An 11,688-nucleotide genomic window follows, 5' to 3' on the forward strand; every position below is an offset into this window, starting at 1 on the left:
AAATCTCATATCCCGATATAAGACAATTATCGTCCCGACAACGATGTATATCACCAAAAGTTTACTTTTTCTGTAAAGTCTGTGAATCTTGGGCAACTCAACTTGCGTGAAGTGTTTTCAGCTGGGCGTCGTGTACCTGGAGCCAAGTGTTAGATAGGTTGAAACGGCTGCAATTTTCTTTGTGAGTATTTATTACATGGCGTGATGCGGGGAAAAGGCTGTTCTAAGGTTTTATTTTTTAGCACCTGACAGCTCTTTTTAGCTTCTCGTCCGTAAACACTCTGCATACTATTTCACTCAATTCCGTTTATTTTGAAAAATCTCAATAGCATCCGAAGCTTTATTGCGAAAGGTTTATGTGGGAAATAAACAAGTGGACGGTGGAGCCACGCAACGTGTTTTTCCGTCGTTGTTGCTAACGACAACGCATAAAAACAGTCAGTTGTCTGTCCGTAGTGTGGTTATATTAAATATAAGAGACAGACAGAACTTTAAGAAATTCCAGAGTGACTATCGAAATGATGAAAAATATTGCTGTAAACGGTTTATTTTGCGACACCACGAAACAAACGATAGCGTAAAATGAAACAGTAGACGTTTTTATATCGTGATCCGAAATATATCGTTATATCGAACAGCCCTACGTTCTCAATGCAAACGACGGGCAACCACAGCAATCTGCTATCAACCAAAGCAATCACAAGGAGGTTTTTCATTTAGCTTCCTGTTTGTAATCAGCTTTTCCCCAGCAGACTAACAGTCTTAGGTGTGAGTGTTGTTTGAAGGAATTAAACTAATTTTACATTTTGCATGAAAATTGATGAAATTGACTTAAAACAGGCTTATGTTCGGACCTTAATAAAAGTTTATGTTCTCTATTTTAAAACTGAAATTCCATCCATCCATCCATCTTCTTCTGCTTATCTGGGGCCAAGTCACTGAGGCAACAGTCTAAGCAGAGAACCCTAGACCTCTCTCCCCATCCATCTCTTCCAGCTTATCCGAGGAAACACAGAGGCGTTCCCAGCTGAGAGGCCTCCACCCAGTGGCACATGCCCGGAACACCTCACCTCACCAGGAGGGATCCTGGTCAGAAGCTTAAACCAATTGAATTGGTTTCTTTCGAAAAAGGAGAAATTAAAACTGAAATTACCTATTGGATATATACACAACCATCTTCTTCTGTTTTCTTCTGATCTACTACAGTGATATTCAACTTGACTGCGTGAGGCTTTCAAGTTCTGTTACAATGTATCCTGGCACCAGCCGACTGTAAAACAGTTCAAGAAACCATTGGATGGATTTCATCTAAAGTCCCATGTTGCTTTAAAAACTGGGCTGTTGGCGGGATCTGTTATTCATTAGACGTGCCTGTCAGATGATATTGGATCAAAACTCACAGTTATTGAGGAATTAAAAAATCCAAGCATAGCACATCACGAAGACAGGTGGCTGCCAGCCTGTTAATGATACACAGAAACCATAAGTTGTCTCCCACACGGGATTGTGTGAGCTGCAGGATGCAGTTGGAACTGATGATGCTCTGCTGGCTTTGGTATGAATACACTGAGAAGATGCTGACCATACCAGCATGGCGTATTCTCCTTTGTGCTGTCTTTGCTCTACCTGTGCTTGCTATGATTAAGTTCTCAGCTGTTTAAGTAAGGTTCTGTGTTGTGAGGGCTGCAGTCTTGCGGTCTTAAGAGATGTGCTCGTTGTTCATACACAGGAAGATTTTCACAAGGAGGCAGCACAAATACTGAGCCGTGGGATTTACTTGTCAACTGCGTTTAAAACACGTGCGAGATAACAAACGGTGGATGCAGTAATGGTTAAAAAATATATATATATAATATATCTGCGGTATTTGGTCGCTGACAGCTTAATGCACATCATCGTCTGAAAGCTAGCTAGGAAATAAATGGAGACAGTCGGATGAGTGCTTGTGATATTCAGCTTTCTCACTCCAGCCGATCATAGAGAAACGTTTGCTTCACCGTATGCTGGGAGTGCAACTTAAATTGCAACCTATTATGTCAGAATGCAGAGTTGTAATTGGCATTTCTTCACATTTCAACAAAAGTCTCGGTGTCCCTTTTAATGTCAGGAGAAACGGTGAAAGCAAAACTGAAAAACAAACAGTCTCATCTAACCTAAAAGGGAACAAAATGTGGCTCAGCATTAGCATTTGAAATCTGCAGTTCCTCACTCAGCTCCGAGCTTCTGTGTCTGAAAGTACAGAGCACAGTTTGGAGATTTAACTAAGCACGAGAACTCTGCTCAATTCCCAAAGCAGCCGCCAACCACCCAACTGCACAGCACTTTTGGAAAATAGACACACAGGTAACTGATTTCTCCGCTGACAATGCAACAGAAGAAAAAGCTTGCTCTATCATTCCAACCATCTGGAAGTCTGGCTCAGACTTGAGGCTGATGTGTAACTTTTAATTGGAGAGACAGTGGTGGGAGGCAGAAGAGTAGGAAGGAATGATCCCAGTGGATAGACAGGCAGCGCCTGCTGCCAGATGGACAACCTGAGTTTGCTGGTGTGTACACCATTTTATTGTCAGGCCAATGTGATCTGTGCTCTGTTTCTAAAGCGCTTGATGGAGAGCCATTGCTTAGTCCAGGGCATCCTGCAAAATGATGTTATTTTCAGTGGCAGGATTAGGCACAGGCAACGTTTGTTTTCTGTTTCCAAAAAAAAAAACATTGGGTGGAACTAACCGTTTACTGCATCCTTCATACAAACCCATTAAGTTAGATAAAAAAATTCAATTTCGATTTAAATCAGGGCCATCATTCTTTCCCATCTTCTACATCTCTGCATTATATACTGTCACAATGTTAAATAATGACTTCAGAGTGTCTACCAATAATCCTTATGAGCTCAGACTTCAGAGTGTACTATAATAAATGTGCTGTTTCAGACAGTGTTTTCTAACACTGAGAACAGAATTCCTTATTAATGGTCATCTCAGGCCAACTCCTCTGACTGTGAGCACAGCAGCTCCACCCACCTGGTTTTCAAACCTCAAGTTTTAAAGTGGCGACCAGTCAGAAGAAAGCTGGCTTAAGGATAGCAACATGGCTAATTACAGACAGAGGCTGAGCAGCTGCACACTATAGGATACACTATATGAACATGAGTTAATATAGTGTATATAGTGTACCTCTTTATCTTTGAATTCAGATGTTTACAGTCCCATTGCCGGGGCTCCGTAATGTAGTGGTTTATACAGTCGGCTAACAAGCGAAAGAGCCCCAGCTGTGTCAGGAAGGGCATCCGGTGTAAAAAATCTGCCAAATCAAACATGCAGAGCTACCCGCTGTCATGAAGCCTTGCTTTTCAGTCCCATTGCACAGGTGTATAAAATCAAGCACTTATCCATGCAGTAAAGAAGAACTCACTGAATTCGAGTGTGGTGCTGTGATAGGATGCCACATTGGACACAAATCAGTTCATTAAATGTCTTTCCTCCTAGATATTCCACAATCAGGTGTAAGTGATAATATTGCAGTATTTAGGAACCACAGCAACGAAGTGGCAGACCATAGAAAGCATCAGAGTCCTGAGGTGCATAGTGACTCAAAAACAATGTGCCGGCAGCTTCATGGCGTGGGGTTCAAACAACTCCTGTGGCTGTAATGTGTAGATGGCCCTGTATTTTCCCCATGTAGGGTTATATTAAACTGTGAGTCATGCAAAGCTACTCTAGTAGGATCCAGAAGTACCGTTTTGTTAGAAATGACTACAATTGGTTTCCTTTTAATGATGTAGAATTAATTGATAATTGATTGGGTTGCTATATGGAATATATGTGCCAGAGTCATGTAAGCATAATACAGTACAGTGTGTTTTTCATTATAAGATGATGCGGCTAAATTATAAAGATGGCAGATAGTGGCAGAGATGTGGTTGCTCTCTAATTTATGTATGAGAGACAGAGTTTGGAAGGTGTGCTGTTGGTTTGTCAGTATGATCAGTTTTAGTTTTGCAAACTTCTCATTGTGAACCTGAGTATAAACAAGCAGTTGTGCAGCAGTGGGTGCCTTCACATTTATTCAGCCTCCATGCAAACCCTGCTGTGCATGAAGCTCCGACAAAAGTCGAAATGTTGAAATAACAAATCCTGTGCTGGGTGGCCGTGTTGTGCAGAGTTGTACTATATCAACTTTTCCAGCACTCTTGTTCCCCGCTATTTCAAAATATGTTAATTTTCATGAGTATTTGTAATACACTAAAGTAGGTGGCTTCCACATCCAAAACTACTAGCTGCCACCAGAGTTGTTATAGGTTTGTATTTTTCACTGGTTACTCATGGGTTTGTTTAGAGCTATTTCTTTTATTGCAGAAAAATGTGTAGATTTAATTTAGATTTCATCTTTCTGTATTATTATCTGAGTGGTCAGGGACATGATTTAGCAATTTCAGAACAGGTGTTACTGTAAACAAACAACTGACTCAGAGTTGTGTTTAGACTCCTGTACCAATGCCCAAAAATACTTGTAATTTTTACAAGGAAGACTAAAATCTGTGACATTATTTTCATTTTTTGTGTGTTTTTCAGTAAGTATTGTAAGCGAATACTTGCAATATTGTAGTGGTATGTTATATATTGGATATATTGGCTAGTGCTTGTTAAAAGTCAAAATGGCTAACTGTAACACTGTATACCAGTGTGAAAGGCATTTACACCAATATACTGGATTTCCATCTTTATAATGAAAGGCAGAAAACATCAGCCCTACCCATTAACACACAATACGATACTATAAAATAGCTGTATAAAGTACAGTATCCATATGCAGATATTTTAATACCCTATTAAGAGCATTGCGAGTAAATATGTAAAATCTGTGCTACAGCAAAGAATGAGCTGCACAGTTATAAGGAAAGCTTGACGGCTGTTAGGGTGAAAATGAACTAAAAACAGTGTGAGCAGTGCCTGGTTCGAGAGTTTTGAAACCGACAGTCTGACATAAAATCAGAAAACGCTCTGGAGTCACCTGGCTCCTCGCACCCCTCCCTCTCTTGCTCCATTCACCAGGCTCCTCGAGCGTGTGTGTGTGTTTTTCTTCATTTCACACCTCCCTCACACTGCATATTCATTTTTCACTATTGCCTTTCCGCTACCACCCCACCCCCACTCCACGCCCAACCTCAAACCCCCTTGACGTGGGCATTCAATTTGTACTGTATGTTTCATTCCTGCTCATATTTAAATGTATTTCATGTCGGCTGCTTTTAATTAACTCGCTGTATATGTGGGGTGGGGGTGCAGACAGACAGATAAAAACTCCTCACATCCACCAATGAGTTACACTGGCAATCATTTACCACTTAGACAGTAGTGAAGAAGCCCCCTGTTTGTTGCCCCGGCAACCGGTGCCTTGGTGATTGATTCCTCGCCAGTGTGGCATCGCTGCAGGGAATAGAGCGTGTGAGCTTAGCATGCTTGCTACATCTTTCTAATTAAAATGGGATTACAGAGTCATCGCCGTTGTATGTTCAAACAAATGCAAGGCTGTGAAAGAAATCAATTTTGGTAAATGTCAAGGCTGTTAAATACAACTATGGATAAACAAATGTAAGCGAGCTCAATGCACCGACTTGGACACTCTGACTCTACGTGAAGGGTGTGTTTCCGTGCGATTTGCATGTCGGGCTCGCGGTGATTGACAGTCCAGAAGTTGCGGCCTTGATTGACAGCGCCGGCATCACGTTAGGTAGCGCAAATCGACAAGACGCAACAATTAGTCTGCTAATCAGAAAATAGTCTCCAAATTGGAGCTTAATGTACACTTTAAATGAACAGCGCTTTCTTCGTGTAATTGGATTAGACAAGTCAATCATATCTGTGTAGTTTACACTGTAGTGTCTCAGAGCGCAGCGTATCGAGGGGGCAGCGCCGCTCCCCCTGCAAAGCATCGCTTCATTACTTCAGATTTTACCATGGCTGTTTGCACTTATGCCAATGGGACAGTGAAGCACTCCGATATTATGTTTCAAAACACGATTGTACTTACATGTGAATGAGAAATGAGATACTAGACACTGCGGCAGAGGTTGGGGAAATAAAAATTCAGTGTGCTGTGGCAGCATTTAAAATGCTTCTGCAGAACCGGTGGCTCCATTTTATTTATGAACAACAAAGCCTGTGTCGCTAATTGGCTATCCTAGTGCTACCTTTGCCTTCTTTTCTAAACACATACAAGAACTTGTTTCCTAGTTATGCCCCCTTGTAGCATGTTGTTCAAGGCCAAACGATGACTTCTTTTTTTCTTGTTGGTTTGTGTTATTGTTGTGACAATTGTGCACTTGAGAATTCCGGTCTTTAGTTTGTAATTCATAAATTTTAGTGCGCTTTTGAACCCTGCGACAAACCCAGAGTGACTCTACATGTCCTCAGCGTAAAAAAAAGAGAGAAAAAGCAAGATAGAGTAAGCGCTAGTCAGCGAATGAGCAACTACAGATAGAACAGGAGTGTGACATACAGAGTAAAAGAAAAATGAGGTCTCGAGGTTTTCAAATTTCAATCACTACAATGCAGTTACTTAGGTGTAACTGGTGTAACACAGTGCCTTGGGCCTGTTCCCAAGCGGAGCTCTTTGGCACCGGCTGTGTGGGATGTGCCATTACAGCAAAGGTAATAATAGACCAGGGAATTTATAATGTGATGCTTTTTACGTGCCTATGAAAGAGTGCCTGAAAGCCCGAGACTGCTGGCAGGAAAAAAAAATCATGTTTGGTTGTAAACAACGGAAAGCCTGTTATCGCCTGATATGTCATGCAGGTGAAACATATATTAAACCTCTCATGAAGGACCTCTGCAGCGGAACACATTTTAATTCTGCCCTTGTAGAAATGTGAAGCGGGTCTACCTGCAAAGCTGAGGTGTAGCACGAGTAAGGCATACCTCTACTATATCATCGCACCAAGCAGGGGTTTTTACAGGGCTCCCCGTGGCTAACAAACTACTCCCTGAAATGAAAGTGCAGTTACAGCCTTATGAGACACAGTGCTTGGATTAAGCATAAATCACACACCTTCTTCTGTTGCCCTTTCAATCTGCGCTCAGATTGGCCACCTGACTTTTGTGTGCTCAGCAAGCGCGCTAACTCATTCTTTTCCTTTGTTATGAGAGAAAAATGAGAACTTGGAGCAGAGGCAAGTTTTTGTTTTTGTGCGTGCAAACTAAAACCTATTTGTCTGAATAACATTCAGCATGCTACATATTTGATTCAGTTGGTTTAATACATGCACAAAGCTCTGATAAACATAATTGTCTTTCAACAGGAAATGGCTGATAAAAAAAAACATGTAGCTGTAGGGCTGATTTACGCAGCCCTGTTTCTTAAACATGTAAATTAAAAAAACACAATGCAGTGATTTGGAAATAAGTCAAATCTAGCATTTATTTGGAAATATATAAAAAAGTAATATTTCAACCAAAAACTTATATTGTTTTGGTTTTTTTTGTCTGTTTGTGTTTTTTAAAATTGGCTAAAATTTAATGCTAGCTGTTTACCACCATGTTGCATCACCTCCTCTTTAATCAACACTGTAAGCTCTTGGGGACTAAAGAGCCCAGCTATTGTAGTTTTGAAAGCAAAATGTTTATGATTTAGCTTGATGAAGGATTTTAACAGTTTGTGTGGACTTATTTTCGGAGTCTAACATGTTAGTGCTGTAGGTTTAGCACCCAGATTTTTTATTTATTTAATTATGTATCACACTAAGTGTACCATGTGCAGAATGTGGCTTTTATCTGGCCTTCTTTCATAAAAGACATCATCTTTATGACTCGTTTGTATATGCGTTAGGTTAAAAAAAGCATCACTTTGGGGAAGAAAGGTGATTTAAGTGACTCTGAATGTGATACGGTTGTTGGTCTGAGTAGTTCACAATATGCTGACCTTCTGGGATGGATTTTTCCACACAAAGAGAATGGTCGGTAAAAGTGGAAATATTCAGTGAGCAGCAGTTCCCTGGATGAAAACGCCTTGTTAATGTAAGATGTTGATGATAGGAAGGCAACAGTAACTCAAATCACCACTTGATAAAACCAACGTATGCAGATGAGCATCTTTGAACACACAACATGTTGAACGTTGAAGTGGATGGGCTAGAGCAGCAGAAGACCACACCATGTGCCACTCTTGCCAGTTCACTACAATTCACACAGACTGATAAAATTGGAGAGTAGAAAATATAAAGGCCTGTATTAAGTTTTTCATTAAACATTTAAGTGATTCAGAGAAGGCTTGGGAGAAAGTGATGTGGTCAGATGAAACCAAAATCAAGCTATTTGGCGTCAACCCAACCCGACGTGTTAGGAGAAAGAGAAATGCTGACAATAACCCAGAGAACAGCATCCCCAAATTCAAGCACGAAGGTGGAAATGTTGTGCTTTGGGGCTGTTTTTCTGTTGGATGTACTTTAAAATATTGGACGAGAACCTCCTTCCCTCAGCCAGAACACTGAAGATGGGTCATGGATGGGTCTTCCAGCATGACAGTGAGCCAAAACATACCATCAAGGCAACAAAGGTGTGACTAAAGAAGGTCATGGAGTGTCCTAGCCCGTCTCCAAACCTCAATCTTATAGGAAATCTGTGGAGGGAGTTGAGCCAAGAAACCTGAAGCATAAAGAGTTTTTGTAGACCAAAATCCTCAAGACCAACTACAAGAAACATCTCACTGCTGTGCTTGGGAAACAAGAGTTTCTCCACCAAGTACTAAGTCATGTTTTGTTTGGGGATCAAGTGCATATTTCACTCATTGACATGCAAAACAATTTATAACTTGTATGTAGTGTGTTTTGGTTAGTCTTTCTCTATGACAATATCATAATAACGACTTGTCAGTCCTTTGTAAGTGAGCAAACATACAAATTCAGATGGGTTTCAAAAAATAATTCCCCCCATGTACATATGATAGATGCTGGCTTTTGAATTTTGTACTGATAACAAGTAAGATAGACCCAGGGTGGTCACAGGACCTCAAAAAGTCTTAATATTGATTTAGGCAGCTCGGGCATGAGGCTGGCAGTACAAGATGATGAGGAGGATAAAGAACAAGGCCTGGTTAGCCAACATGCTTGTTAGACTATTCAGCTGGAAGGTTTAAGAACTTGTTGGTTTGGAATACTAATTACATTTGGTTAACACAATTAAATAATGACATCAAACTTCACCAAATACGTTCATTTTAGATAGAATAATCCTTTAATTGTCCCACAAGGGGAAATTTGGTTTTATCAGCAGCAAAAAAAACACACATATACAAAAAAGAACAGGACACAGAACAGAAAACATGATTGCAGACTCATTTATTTATTGTGTGGTTTTAAGACAAACTGTCCTTTAGTGTTTCTGCTGGCAATGACATGCACTGCAAAGCTACCTGTTTATAGTTACTGATTGAGTAAAAGCATGAATTAGAACAATTATCCTAGAAAGTGCCAAATGCAGTGCTACCTGCTAGTTAGCATACTAGCGTGCTGATAGCGAGGCTGTAATGCCCGACAACAAAAAGATATATCACACACTGTAAGAGACTATCCTGCCAGCATTGTCAGAGTTGCGCCTTGAAATGAGCCCAATGCCATTCTACAGACTAATAAAGAGATTAAAAGAAAGGAAATAGCGACACATCTGTATAGTCACATCTTCCCCAGGATAACAGGAGACTGAATGACGGTTTATCCGGCTGGAGGAGAATGACAGTGTGTGTTTCTTTTCCCTTTCGGGGTGTGTGTTAAATATCACACATACGTGTGTGCGAACAGCGTCAGGTTCGCTCTCCTCTTGAGCAGAGAAGAAAACCATCTGGGATTGTGTTTGTGTTAAGCAAAGTGCAACGGTTTTCCTCTCCCTCATTCACACAGGCGCCTGGCATCATGCAGGGACTAATGTGGAATCTAAATCTGGACCTTGTTGATAGAAAATGGCAGGTCACACTGTTTGGCATGTGACTCTCACAAACCCCAGTGCAAGCAATGGTGCTAATAGATAATTGCCAGCATAATAGGAGGTGACATATTGCATGATGTCAGACTCGGAGCCGACGACTTTGCCTGCGGGTAGCTCCGCTTTACTTCAAAATCTCCACGTTTTAGATTTTAGTTTGTCAGATAAAACTGAAAAATGATGTGTTGTAATTTTTATAAAGCTTAGAGTGAATCTAGACTCACCATTACCTCCAGTGTAACAACTTAAACTGCAGTATGTACAAAACAGTGCATCACATGAGTATCAAACTTTTTCGCCTTTTCTGAATTTGTACCTGGATAGGACCAATTTATGTGCAAACCTCTTATATCTTTGCTCGCACACGCACGCACGCACACACACACGCTGACTCCTCTCTTACACACACACACACACACCCTCAACATAGCAGTTTGCTGTGGACTCGCACTGCCTCCCTGCACCTCCCACTCATCCTACTGATTGGAGTTGTCAGGAGTCAGAGGGTCACAGTAGAGGATGTCAATAGGGCTCATTCACAGACACGGAGAAGCACATACGCACACTCAGACTGGCGCACACACACACACACACACACACACACACACAGATACACTGGAAAGCCATAAAGGAAAGAAGCAGACAAAATGACAGACAATAATACAGTCCTATCTTAAGCATGTATAAACACACCCCACAATCACCCCATCATGTCAATAGCTGTGTATCAGCTCCGTCTCCCACTCACTGAAGCCGTGCACGGCGATGCAAGTGAAGAGCATTCAATTTATATTCATTATTCACCAGTCAGCTGCCTTGATTTCAGTGATTGGATATACCCTCTGCCACCTCCCATCCCCTATTTCTTCTGTCCCATGGGAAGGGTTCTTGTGTGGCTAATTTAGTGTGTATGACTGCATGCCTGTGTGTTTAATGGTGCTTGGTGTGTCTCAGCAAGAGGGCTATTGGGATACATGATGACAACACAAATGATTGGATGGTTTTGTTCAGGACTTATCTGCAGAGAGAAGTGGTGTGTGACACTGCAGATTCTGGTATCGGTCCAATACCGAGTAACTTCAGGGCCGGTATCATACTGAATTTCATACTGTTACTTTATCCGCCCACCTCTAATGGTGATACCAGCTTCTTAGATGACAGTCTAGGTTCTCAGTCATTCACATCATGGTAGTCGTGATAGCTTGAAAAAAAGGCAGATGGGCTTCTCTAGCGCCTCTCAGCCAAGAGACTTCTTCACTTCCAGAACAACTTGTGGACAGTCTCAGGTAAAAGCAAACAAACAAAATAAAATGCTAGTGGTCCAGCTGCCTTCTTTTCATGCTTTGAAGACATTTCATGAAAATGTCCAGCGACCAGGTTTTCCCTCATGCAGAAGTAGAGCTGGGCGATAGAACGATAACGATATGTATCGCGATATAACTTTTACTCGATAGAGAAATTAAGCTATCGCGCTAGACCTCGCCGCTCTTGTCCTCTTAAAAAAAAAAAGAAAAGAAAAAGGTCAGCCAATCCAAATTAAGTAGCGCAGAGCCGAACCAATCACAGCCGCAGCGTCACGTCACGTGACTTGTTACGTACAGCACAAGTGCCAAGCCGCACGTGTGTTTGTTTGGGAAGCAACCAGCGGGTAATGGAGCCAGCGCGTAATGGAGGAAATGAGTGTGCCGACTAGAAAAATCAACTGAGCGTGACC

The 11,688-nt window shown here is 41.4% G+C and overlaps 1 protein-coding gene across 2 annotated transcripts in view; it reads left to right on the plus strand.

Moving 5' to 3' along the window:
• The window catches only part of LOC102197824 (glucosidase 2 subunit beta-like), a 161,475-nt gene that overhangs the window by 81,972 nt on the left and 67,815 nt on the right, over positions 1-11,688 (plus strand). The window lies entirely within an intron of this gene.

This window comes from Pundamilia nyererei, unplaced genomic scaffold (assembly GCF_000239375.1).
Source record: "Pundamilia nyererei isolate P.nyererei 1_Seehausen unplaced genomic scaffold, PunNye1.0 scaffold00271, whole genome shotgun sequence".
NCBI lineage: Eukaryota > Metazoa > Chordata > Actinopteri > Cichliformes > Cichlidae > Pundamilia > Pundamilia nyererei.